Below are 13,508 nucleotides of genomic sequence, written 5' to 3' on the forward strand. Positions count from 1 at the left end.
AGCAAAAGGAAAAATAACCTTAAATCAAAGTAGAATAAAGAATCAGACAATACCACCAATGTCAAGTGTCTAACATGCCTCCCCTATCCCTCCCTCTTATCTGCATTTACCTTGGTATGTCACCTTTGTTACATTAAAGGAAGCATAATACAATGATTCTATTAGTTACAGTCTCTAGTTTATGCTGATCGCATCCCTCCCCCAATGCCTCCCCATTTTTAACACCTTGCAAGGTTGACATTTGCTTGTTCTCCCTCGTAAAAGAACATATTTGTACATTTTATCACAATTGTTGAGTACTCTAGATTTCACCAAGTTACACAGTCCCAGTCTTTATCTTTCCTCCTTTCTTGTGGTGTCTCACATGCTCCCCACCTTCCTCTCTCAACCATATTCATAGTTATCTTTGTTCAGTGTACTTACATTGTTGTGCTACCATCTCCCAAAATTGTGTTCCAAATCACGCACTCCTGTGCTCTATCACCCTGTAGTGCTCCCTTTAGTATTTCCTGTAGGGCAGGTGTCTTGTTCACAAAGTCTCTCATTGTTTGCTTGTCAGAAAATATTTTGAGCTACCCCTCATACTTGAAGGACAGCTTTGCTGGATATAGGATTCTTGGTTGGTGGTTTTTCTCTTTCAGTATCTTAAATATATCACACCACTTCCTTCTTGCCTCCATGGTTTCTGCTGAGAGATCCACACATAGTCTTATTAAGCTTCCTTTGTATGTAATGGATCGGTTTTCTCTTGCTGCTTTCAGGATTCTCTCTTTGTCTTTGACATTTGAAAATCTGATTATTAAGTGTCTTGGTGTAGGCTTATTCATATCTCTTCTGTTTGGAGTACGCTGCGCTTCTTGGATCTGTAATTTTATGTCTTTCATAAGAGATGGGAAATTTTCATTAACTATTTCCTCTATTATTGCGTCTGCCCCATTTCCCTTCTCTTCTCCTTCTGGGACACCAATGATACGTACATTATTGTACTTTGTTTCATCCTTGAGTTCCCGGAGATGTTGCTCATATTTTTTCATTCTTTTCTCCATCTGCTCCTTTGCGTGTAGGCTTTCAGGTGTTTTGTTCTCCAGTTCTTGAGTGTTTTCTTCTGCCTCTTGATGTCTGCTGTTGTATGTTTCCATTGTGTCTTTCATCTCTTGTGTTGTGCCTTTCATTTCCATAGATTCTACTATTTGTTTTTTTGAACTTTTGATTTCTGAAGTATATATGCCCCGTGTTTCCTTTACAGCCTCTATCTCTTTTGCAATATCTTCTCTAAACTTTTTGAATTGATTTAGCATTAGTTGTTTAAATTCTTGTATCTCAGTTGAAGTGTACATTTGTTCCTTTGACTGGGCTATAACTTTGTTTTTCTTAGTGTAGGTTGTAATTTTCTGTTGTCTAGGCATGGTTTCCTTGGTTATCCAAATCAGGTTTTCCCAGACCAGAACAGGCTCAGGTCCCAGAGGGAAGAAATAGTCAGTATCTGGTTTCCCTGTGGGTGTGTCTTAGAAAATTGCTCCACCCTTTGATGCCTTGGGTCACTGTGCTTTTCTGCCCAGCAGGTGATGCCTGTTAGCCTATAATTCTTGACTGGTGTGAGGAGGTGTGGCCGTGTTCCCCCAGGCTCTGGGGTCTGGTTCTGAATGGAAAGGACTCCACCCCTTTCCTCCTAGAGAAGACAGACCCCCCAGGTGGAGGTCATTAGCATTTCAATGGTCTCCCTCTCTGCTTGTGCTGTCTCCACCCTTCCCCGAGTCACAGCCCTGGAAACTTAAAATGACTGGGGCTTTCTCCACTGAGCAGAAAAAGAAACAGATAGTCCCCTTCAGACCCAGTCAAGGCGACCCTCCGGCTCTCCCAGGTCAGTCGTCACCCAAAGCCTCTGTCTGTTTTTTTGGGGATGCGTACCTGTAGTGAGCAGTTCACATTCGCTACTTAAAACCCCAGTTGGAGCTCAGCTGAGCTATATTCGCTTGCTGGGAGAGAGCTTCTCTCTGGCACCACGAGGCTTTGAAGCTCAGGCTGTGGGGGAGGGGGTCTCACGACTTGGATCCGCAGGTTTTACTTACAGATTTTATGCTGTGTTCTCGGGCATTCCTCCCAATTCAGGTTGGTGTATGATGAGTGGATGGTCTCGTTTGTCCCCCCGCAGTTATTCTGGATTATTTACTAGTAGTTTCTGGTTTTTTTGTAGTTGTTCCAAGGGGACTACTTAGCTTCCACTCCTCTCTATGCCGCCATCTTGCCCCGCCTCCAATCATTTTTTAATAAAGAAAAATAAGTGTTGGTGAAGACATGGAGAAACTGGAACTCTCATACATTGCTGGTGGGAATGTAAAATAGTGCCGCTACCGTGGAAAACGGTTCTAGAGGTTCCTTAAATAGTTAAACACGGAGTCACCCTAAAACCCAGCAATTCCACTTCTTGTATATACCCAAAAGAACTGAAAGCAGGGACTCAGGTGGATATCTGTACACCAATGTTCATAGCAGCATTATTCGTTAACAGCCAAAAAGTGAAAATAACTCAAATGTACATCAGTAGAAGAATGGTTAAGCAAAATGTGGCATACACATCAAATGGAATATATTACCCAACCTTAAAAAGGAATTCAGTGCTGATACATGGTTATTTGTATACACCAGTGTTCATAGCAGCATTATTCATAACAGCCAAAAAATGAAAATAACTCAAACGTACACGTATATCAGTAGATGAATGGTTAAGCAAAATGTGGTATACACATCAAATGGAATATTACCCAACCTTAAAAAGGCATTTAGTGCTGACACATGCTACTACATGGATGAACCTTGAAGACATCATAAGGAGTGAAATAAGTTAGACACAAAGGGACAGATATCGTATGATTTGCACTTACATGAAATGGTTAGATCAAACAAATTCAGAGACAGTCGAGTACAGGTCAGCAGGCGCAGCGGAGGTGGGGGAGGGAATGGGGAGCTAATGCCTGATGGGTGTAGGGTTTCTATTTAGGGTAAATGGGAAAGTTCTGGCAGCGGATGGTGGTGAGGGTAGCACAACATTGTGAATGTGCTTAATCCCACATAAGGACATGTCTGGGAGTGGCTGAGATGAGGAAATTTATGTGGTAAGTAAGTTTCCACAACTAAAAAAAAAGAAAGAGCGACTAAAGAGACAATGACAATTAAATGCAACTCCTGCTCCTGGATTGGAGATATTAATGAAGGACAAAAGGCTCAAAAGGATATTACTGGAATATGAAAAAATGGATTTCAGACTACAAGCTTTCTATCAATGTTAAACTGCTTGAACTTGATAAGTGTACTTCAGGTGGTTACATAAGGTAGTATCTTTGTTCTCAGGAAACGTTCATGAAGTATTCACTGTTCAAAGAGCATGAGGTATATGGCCTATTCTCAGATGTTTAGATAACAGATGGACAGATACAAAGAATGACACAGCAAATGTGGCAAAAGGTTACAAGTTGGTGTATCTGGGTACCTGGGTGGGGTGTATGTTGTAAATCTCTGAAGGATTTTTTTTTTTTTTTGCAACCGTCCTGGAAGTCTGAAATTATTTCAAATAAAAAGTTTAAAAACATAAATATTTTCATTCTTACTAGTTATCAAAGGAATCAAATCAAAATAATGAGACATCATTTCCACCTACCAAACTCACAGAATGCTAACACCCAGCCTTCGGAGGATGTGGGTTACCAAGAACCATTCCGCAATACTGGTGAAGTGGTGCATGGCTGTCACTGGAAGGCCATTTATGGCATCTACCTAAAGTCTTAAAATGCATGCACTACGTATTTCTGGAAGGCGAATCCACTCACATGCGATTTGTAAACACAGGAAGAGGATCAGCATGGTATGGAATCCTCGCCGGTTCAAGCTTGGCTCTCTCCTGCACTAACGGTTTGCGCAGCCAAGTAACATCAGGTAGACACAAAGCACACAGTCAGCCAGCCACAGGGGTACAGCCCGCTCATCCCACACCAGGCTGAGGGAAGGTGAAGACCAACCGGAACAGAATCACATCCCCAAATCGACACCATACTGGGATTCCAGTCTGCTGAAGACATGGAGCTGGCCCACACACTCCTACCTCACCAGGGGAGTCCAGACCCAGGCTCCCTGGACATGCTTTCCCCTGCAAATTTGACTTCGCAACCTCCCCAAAGTTGAGATTACCTCTTAACATCAGAAAACGACTACAAAGTGAACACCAGGTGGACAGGCGATGATTCTGTAATATTTGCTTATTCTGTATCCCCATGAGGACCCTAAAACATCTGGGTTTGCAAAGCTTTTGAGTCATAAAATAACAGAAATGCTCATTAAATATACACAACTACCGAATTGGGAAAGGATAGTTACCTTTGAGATGATAAAGATCAACTGGTAAGAAAAAAAGCAAAGCTATTTAGATGGATGGAATGATGTTTTTTTATGTTTTCTTTTTGCTGGTTGTTTACTGAGTTATTTTTTTAACATAAAGATTATTTGAAAAATTAAACTATTAAATTCAATAGGGAAATAAAACAAGCAAGCTTCACCAGAATGATTTATATGTAATCTTCGAGATCCCAAAACCTGTGATTTTCAGATGAAAAACAAATGGCTAAGGCAAGGCAAGAAAGGAAGGTGATGGGCAAGTCCAAGGGCGAAGACATGTGCTTAGAGATGCAAGTGAGTCCGACCAACTGGACGGCCCTCCGCCGCCCCTCTGCCCTGAGGCCGCTTCGTCAGAAAGGGAGAGTGGGTCTACCTGGCAGGGAAGAGCGGTTACTGCGGCATGAACACGTCTTCCCTCAGGGTCTGCCTGCTACTGCCCACGGAAACCCTGAAGGACGGAAGGCCCCAGACCTAGTCCGACAGGCGAGCGGACCGGCCAAGCAGGCAGCAGTCTAAACTGACGACAGGGTCTTCCCTGGCGCCAGGCCCATTCACAGATTACCAGGGTTGTGAGAATTACTAATTCACTTAAAATTTTGTAGAGAATATTCTTTTTTTTACTATTGTCAATATATATAAACATTCTTCAAGAACATTTATTTTAATGTATCTTTGATAACTTGGCAAATTAGTCATTTAATGAATTGGTTTTTGGTGAGTTGAGCTTTAGGGCCATTTCGGTGGACTGTGGAAAAGATAAAAAGAAATTAGGGTGATTAGGGTCAAGAAAAGACTGGCATGGTTTATAACTCTTCAGATACAGTAAAAATTTTTCCTTACATTGTTGCTGGCTGTGACTGTTCCCATCCAGATCCATTAAATGCGGTATTTACTGAATTCTTGTAACAGTCATTTCACTTCTCAGAAAAGACTGGTTGGTAAATATCCCTCATTATTTGCTGGTAACACACAGACACAAGTTCCAATGCTAGTTGTTAGTAAGAACGCAGCACACTTTAATTAGACACAAAGAACTTTCTGACTGGGTGTCTCTCTACTTTACATGAAGGAAAAGAACAGAATATTTTTGAAGATAATTTATGCTCCAACCCAGAGGGTTTCATTGGAGAAAAGGCTCTACTAATCAGATCTTAGAAAAGACACTGCTGCTTAATGGGAAACCCATATTGGAAAGAAAATTAAATAATGCTGATTGAGTACTTGCAATGCTGCCGTGCCCGATACCTAAGGACTTGTTCATTTTTCTCAATTTATAGTTTTCTGTTATTTGCAATGTGACACATCACATATTGTGTTTTTACCATGTTCCCTAGCTGATATTTAATGCCAAAACAAAAGGAATGAGTTTAAACAGTAGAAAGGATTTATAGTTATTAGTAAGAATTTCAGAGTAGGCCCGATGAACCCAAATTTGTCTCTCCCTGTGGTTGTCTTTGACTGGCCTGTCTCATGGTTTCAGTTTCCTCATGTACTAGGACTAGAGAGGTTATTCTTCTAAAGCCTGATTACACATTTTCTCAGAAACTCTCAAGATACATGGGAGAAACAGAGGCAAACTCTTAAAAACACCGACAAGTGAACTCCTAATAATTGTGGAACAATGCCTACTTCCAAAACTTTTCCCATGTTTTCAATTCAATCACTAAAACACAATTCAGAATCATGGAGTGATTTTACATAGAAACTGGTATCATGGTGAAGAGATGACCAACTGCTCACTTGTTTTCATAAAAACTATATAAGCAGTATATACCCGGAAGATCGGAAAGCAGTGACACGAACAGATATCTGCACGCCAGTGTTCATAGCAGCATTATTCACAATTGCCAAGAGATGGAAACAACCCAAATGTCCTTCAACAGATGAGTGGATAAATAAAATGTGGTATATACACACGATGGAATACTACGCAGCAGTAAGAAGGAACGATCTCGTGAAACATATGACAACATGGATGAACCTTGAAGACATAATGCTGAGTGAAATAAGCCAGGCACAAAAAGAGAAATATTATATGCTACCACTAATGTGAACTTTGAAAAATGTAAAACAAATGGTTTATAATGTAGAATGTAGGGGAACTAGCAGTAGAGAGCAATTAAGGAAGGGGGAACAATATTCCAAGAAGAACAGATAAGCTATTTAACGTTCTGGGGATGCCCAGAAATGACTATGGTCTGTTAATTTCTGATGGATATAGTAGGAACAAGTTCACAGAAAGGTTGCTATATTATGTAACTTTCTTGGGGTAAAGTAGGAACATGTTGGAAGTTAAGCAGTTATCTTAGGTTAGTTGTCTTTTTCTTACTCCCTTGTTATGGTCTCTTTGAAATGTTCTTTTATTGTATGTTTGTTTTCTTTTTAACTTTTTTTTTCATACAGTTGATTTAAAAAGAAGGGAAAGTTAAAAAAAAAAAAAGAAAGAAAGAAAAACAAGGAAAAAAAATGATGTAGTGCCCCCTTGAGGAGCCTGTGGAGAATGCAGGGGTATTCGCCTACCCCACCTCCATGGTTGCTAACATGACCACAGACATAGGGGACTGGTGGTTTGATGGGTTGAGCCCTCTACCATAAGTTTTACCCTTGGGAAGACGGTTGCTGCAAAGGAGAGGCTAGGCCTCCCTATATTTGTGCCTAAGAGTCTCCTCCTGAATGCCTCTTTGTTGCTCAGATGTGGCCCTCTCTCTCTGGCTAAGCCAACTTGAAAGGTGAAATCACTGCCCTCCCCCCTACGTGGGATCAGACACCCAGGGGAGTGAATCTCCCTGGCAACGTGGAATATGACTCCCGGGGAGGAATGTAGACCTGGCATCGTGGGACGGAGAACATCTTCTTGACCAAAAGGGGGATGTGAAAGGAAATGAAATAAGCTTCAGTGGCAGAGAGATTCCAAAACGAGCCGAGAGGTCACTCTGGTGGGCACTCTTACGCACACTTTAGACAACCCTTTTTAGGTTCTAAAGAATTGGGGTAGCTGGTGGTGGATACCTGAAACTATCAAACTACAACCCAGAACCCATGAATCTCGAAGACAGTTGTATAAAAATGTAGCTTATGAGGGGTGTCAATGGGATTGGGAAAGCCATAAGGACCACACTCCACTTTGTCTAGTTTATGGATGGATGAGTAGAAAAATAGGGGAAGGAAACAAACAGACAAAGGTACCCAGTGTTCTTTTTTATTTCAATTGCTCTTTTTCACTCTAATTATTATTCTTGTTATTTTTGTGTGTGTGCTAATGAAGGTGTCAGGGATTGATTTAGGTGATGAATGTACAACTATGTAATGGTACTGTAAACAATCGAAAGTACGATTTGTTTTGTACGACTGCGTGGTATGTGAATATATCTCAATAAAAAAAAAATTAAAAAAAAAAAAAAAAAAAAAAAAAAAAAAAGAGTCTCCCTGAGGGAAGGAAACAAACAGACAAGGGCGCCCAGTGTTCTTTTTTACTTTAGTTGCTCCTTTTCACTTTAATTATTATTCTGGTTATTTTTGTGTGTGTAGTAATGAGGGTGTCAGGGATTGATTTTGGTAATGAATGTACAACTAGTAATGGTACTGTGAACAATCAAATGTACGATTTGTTTTGTCTGGCTGAGTGGTATGTGAATATATCTCAATAAAATGAATTAAAAAAAAAAATAAAAAAAATAAAAAAACTATATAAGCATTCTCCTCAGTCCTATGTGCTGGTTTGAATCTATTGTGTCCCCCACAAAAGGCATGTTCTTCAATGCAATCTTGTGGGGACAGACTTATTAGTCTTTTGATTAGGGTGGAAACTTTTGACTGAATGTTTCCATGGAGATGTGACCCACCCAACTATAGAGACTTTCTGATTAGATCATTTCCATGGAGATGTTACCCCACCCATTCAGGGTGGGTCTTGATTAGTTAACTGGAGTCCTTCAGAGAAGCTGAGAGAGACATTCTGGAGAGAAGCTAAGATACGTAATCCAGAGTTTGCCCCCGGGAGAAGCAAGGAGGACCCACAAGAGCTGACACAGAAACACTTAGAAAATGCCCATTTTGGAGACAGCAGTTGAAACAAGATGTTTGCAGTTGCTAAGCTAAAAGATGAAGCCCAGAGTTTGACCCGGAGAAGTTAAGTGAGAACCCACAGACGCTTAAACAGAAGGCCACTGGGATCAGAAGCTGAAAGCAACACAACCTGGGAGCAAAGGACCAGGGAGCAAAGGACCAGCAGACGTCAGCCACATGCCTTCCTAGCCGACAGAGGTGTTCCGGACGCCACTGGCTTTTCTTCAGTGAAGGTAATCTCCTGCTGATGCCTTAGTCTGGACACTTTTATGGCCCTTAGAATTGTAAATTTGTAACCTAATAAATCTCTTTTATAAAAGCCAATTCATTTCTGGTATTGTGCATAAAGGCAGCTTTAACAAATTGGAACATCCTAGTATAGAGGAAAAAATTAGACAACCTGCAATTTTTAAAAACATTCCACTTGTGAAGTAAAAGGTGCTTGCTTGAAAAAGTTATGGACATCCATGCAGCAAGGAAACAAAACACCATGAGATGAGCCAGTCAAAGAAGATGAGAGAAAGAGCCTGTTGGGTTTGTTGCGCCTAACCTTTGCCTAACCCTAAACTTTGCTCCCTCAATGATCAGAAACTAGATACAGGGGGAACAGAAAATAATGAGAGAATAAGACAAACAAGGGAGGTGGGGACTGGTTAGTTGAAGCCTTTTAGAGTAGACATCAGGATAAATAAAGCAAGCCCACCCCGAAGGGGGACAGCTGACTATTAGGTACATTTCAGTGGACAATGGCTCTCACAAAGGTCATTCTACATCATACTCACTGGGGGAGCCTGTTTAAAACTGCAGAGCCCAGTGTAAGAGAAGGAACCACAAGTCCACTATTTCCAATTACCCACAATTCCATAGAGGAAATTAGGAGACATAAATTGGAAAGAATATGAAACTGAAAGAAAAAAAAAACAAAGTTTCATAAATAATAGTGAACAGAAAAAGATTCCTCTTTCCTCCCTGCAAGAAATTCTGAGTCAGAAGACCTGGGTGGGGCCCAGGAGCCCCTGGTCCATCTGACGCACGTGGTCATAGAACATGCTGAGAAACACAGATGTAGAGTAACCCAAAGATGCAGAGCCAACCCTGGAAAGGCCACTGACAGGACACTGAAGATGGGGCTACCACCTCCCTGCATGAGCAGTCCTCCACTAATGACACCTACCTTCCCTCAACAAATGGGATCAGCCACTGCCCAGCGTCTGCTTCAAAGCTCCCACTCGACAGTTGTAGGTCACTGTCATGAGCAATTTTAAGTACGCAGCACACTTGATCAATCCCATGCATTACAATGTTAAGAACGGTACAGGCTCCATAATGTAGTTAATTCCCCCTCCCCTCCCAAAATCAGTCTCACTCAAGATGGCAGAGTAAGAAGACTCAGGGCTTTGTCTCCCCAAAAGAAGCTTTGAAAAACCAGCAAGAACTAGCAGAAACATCTTACTACAAGCTCCAGAAAACAGTTAAAGGACTGCAGTAACAGAGTGAGTGCTGAATCAAGAAAAAGGCCCCTGAAAAGCAGTAAGCTAGACATCTGGGACGTGCAGGAACAGGGATGGAGTTACAGGGCCCACTCCTCCCAAAATCAGCAAGTAGAAAGGCAGAAGCTGCCCAAATCAACAGTTCTGCACCTCCAGAGACCAAGGGAATTCTGTGCAGCATCCAGGGAAGTGTGCGGAGAAGAGACTGGGAAACTACAGACAGAGACTGCAATTCCGTTCATGGCTCCTGGTGCCACCATCCACCCTTGAAGCAAGCAGCACTGAGTGGTCCTGTTTGGGGAGCTGCGATGGGCTGAAATGGCCACAGGAGTCCTCTGCCCCAACTACAAAGGGGGACAAAGCCCAGTACTGATCCAGCCATAGGCCGGTTAATTCAGACAGCTGTCCTAGCCCATCCTGGTCAGGTACTGCCATGCCATTACTTCAACCACATCAGAGGCGGAACTGGCAAAGGCCCAAAAACAGCCTGCCTTCATAGGGCTAAGGGGTAGAGGTTGCTGAAGAGTGCCATCACCTGGGCAGGCCAGGAAAGTGCAATCTTGAGACATGGAAAGGAAAAAATGGCTAAACCTCTACCCAAGGCCCTCTGGATATGATCTGCACCCCTGAGCGGCACCTGGCCCGGTTTTGGCTAGGAAATATTGACGAACCAACAGTCAAAGAAGAGCAGCAACAAACGGAATTAACAACAACATTCTAAACAAGAAAGAGAAACTGACCTTCAGAATAAACCCATCAAGATAACCCGATGCCCCGGTATCACCAAAAAATTGCAAACCATACTGATAAGCAGGAATAACGGCCCAGTCAAAGGAACGAATTAAAAGTCAGAGGAGATACAGAATTTGGAACTAATCAAGGAGGTTCAAACAAACCTCATAAATAAATTCAAAGACATAGCTGAAGAGATAAAAGATATTAAGAAGACACTGGGTGAGCATAAAGAATTTAAAAGCATGCAAAGAAAAATAACATACCTTATGGGAATGAAAGGCTCAACAGATAAATTAAAAATACACTAGAGACATACAACAGCAGATTTTAAGAAGCAGAAAAAAGGATCAGTGAGCCAAAGATAGAGCATCCAAATTTGAACTGGCAAAAGACAGATAGAGAAAAGAATGGAAAAATTTGAGCAGGGTCTCATGGAAATGATTGACAACACGAAGTGCACAAAAATACTCATCATGGGTATCCCAAAAGGAGAAGAGAAGGGAAAAGGACCAGAAAGAATATATGAAGAAATAATGGCCAAAAATTTCCCAACTCTGATAAGAGGCATAAATAAGCATATCCAAGAACCACAATGTACTCCAAACAGAATAAATCTGAATAGACGCACTCCAAGGCACATACTAATCAGACTGCCAAATGGCAAGGAAAAAGACAGAATTCTGAAAGCAGCAACAGAAAAGAGATTCACAAGACAAAAGGGAAGCCAAATAAGACTAAGTACTGATTTTTCATCAGAAAACATGCAGGTGAGAAGGCAGTGGTATGATATATTTAAGATACTGAAAGAGGAAAATTCTCAGCCAAGAAGTCTTTATCCAGCAAAGCTGTCCTTCAAAAATGAAGGAGAGTTTAAAATATTCACAGATAAACAGAAGCCGAGCAAGTTTGTTAACAAGAGACCTGCCCTACAAGAAATACTAAAGGGAATTCTGCAAGCTGGAAAGAAAAGACAGGAGAGAAAGGCTTGAGGAGAGTGCAAAAATAAAGATTATCAGTAAGGGTAACCAAAAAGATAAAAAGAGAGAGAAAAATGGTTCTGACAAATAAAAGTCAAAGGATAAAATGGTTGAAATAAGTACTGCCTTTCCAGTAGTAACACTGAAAGTTAATGGATTAAACTTTCCAGTCAAAAGACACAGAATGGCAGAATGGATTAACAAAAACAAAAACAAAAACAAACAAAAAAAATCTATCCGTCTATATGCTATTTACAAGATACTCATTTTAAATGACACAAATATACAAATAGGCAGTAAGTGAAAGGCTGGAAAAAGATATTCCACACAAACAATAACCAAAAAAGAGCTGCGGTAGCCATACTAACACTAGGCAAAATAGACTTTAAATGCAAAACTGTTATAAGAAACAAAGAAGGACATTATATATTAATAAAACAGGCAATTCACCAAGAAGAAATAATCATAAATATCTATGCATCTAACCAAGGTGCCCCTAAGTACACAAGGCAAACACTGGCAAAAATGAAAGGAGTAAAAGACGTCTTTACAATAATAGTTGGAGACTTTGACACATCATTCTCATCAACAAGCAGAACATTTAAACAGAGGATCAATAAGGAAATGGAGAACCTAAATAATATGATAAACGAACTAGACCTAACAGACATACACAGAACACTGCTGCACTCCAAAACAGCAGAATATACATTCGTCTCAAGTGTCATGGATCATTTTCTAGGATAGACCACTTACTGGGTCACAAAACAGGGCTTACTAAACTTAAGACTGAAATCATATAAAGCACTTTCTCTGATCATAATGGAATGAAGCTGCAAACCAATAACAGGCAGAGGACTGGAAAGTGCACAGACAGAGGTTAAACAACACACCCTTAAAAAATCAGTGGATCAAAGAAGAAATTGTAAGAGAAATCAGTAAATATCTCAAGACAAAGGTAATCAAGAACACAATACATCAAAACTTAGGGGATGCAGTGAAGGCAATACTGACAGGGAAATTTATAATCCTAAACACCTACATTACAAAAGAAGAGTTAAAAATCAAAGACCTAACTGAACACTTTGAGAAACTAGAGAAAGAACAGCAAACTAATTCCAAGGCAAGCAGAAAAGAAATAACAAAGATTAGAGCAGAAATCAATGAAATTAAGAACAACAACAAAAACAGAATCAAACCAAAAGTTCGTTCTCTGAGAAGATAAGTAAGATTGACAAACCCTTACCTAGATTGACAAAGAAAAAAAGAGAAAGATGCACATAGGGTCATTACCACTAACCCCAAAGAAATAAAACAGAACATTCTATGAACAACTGTATACCACAAATTAGACAACGTAGAAGAAATGGACAATTTTCTAGAAACACATGAACAGCTTACACTGACTCTAGAATAAGCAGAAAACCTCAACATACCAATCACAAATAAAGAAATTGAATCAGTTATCAAAAATCTCCAAACAAAGAAAAGCCCAGGACAAGACAGATGACTTCAAAGGAGAATTCTATAAATCACCCCAAGAAGAATTATTGCTGATCCTGTTCAAACTCTTCCAAACAATTGAAGAGGAGGGAACATTCCCCAATTCTTTCTACAGAGTCAACATCACCCTAATACCAAGCCAGATAAAGACACTAGAAGAAAAGAAAATTACAGACCCATCTCTCTAATGAATAAAGATGCAAAAATCCTTAACAAAATACTTACAAATCAAATCCAACAGCACATTAAAAGGCTCATATAATCATGATCAAGTCAGTTTTATTCCAGGTTTGCAAGAGTGATTCAACACAAGAAAATCAATTAATGTAATACAGCACATTAACAAATTGAA

At 40.4% G+C, this 13,508-nt stretch overlaps 1 protein-coding gene across 1 annotated transcript in view; it reads right to left on the minus strand.

The window, feature by feature from the left end:
* The window catches only part of LOC119517074 (CREB binding protein), a 179,598-nt gene that overhangs the window by 69,833 nt on the left and 96,257 nt on the right, over positions 1–13,508 (minus strand).

The sequence above is a fragment of the Choloepus didactylus genome, chromosome 21 (assembly GCF_015220235.1).
Source record: "Choloepus didactylus isolate mChoDid1 chromosome 21, mChoDid1.pri, whole genome shotgun sequence".
Lineage (NCBI taxonomy): Eukaryota > Metazoa > Chordata > Mammalia > Pilosa > Megalonychidae > Choloepus > Choloepus didactylus.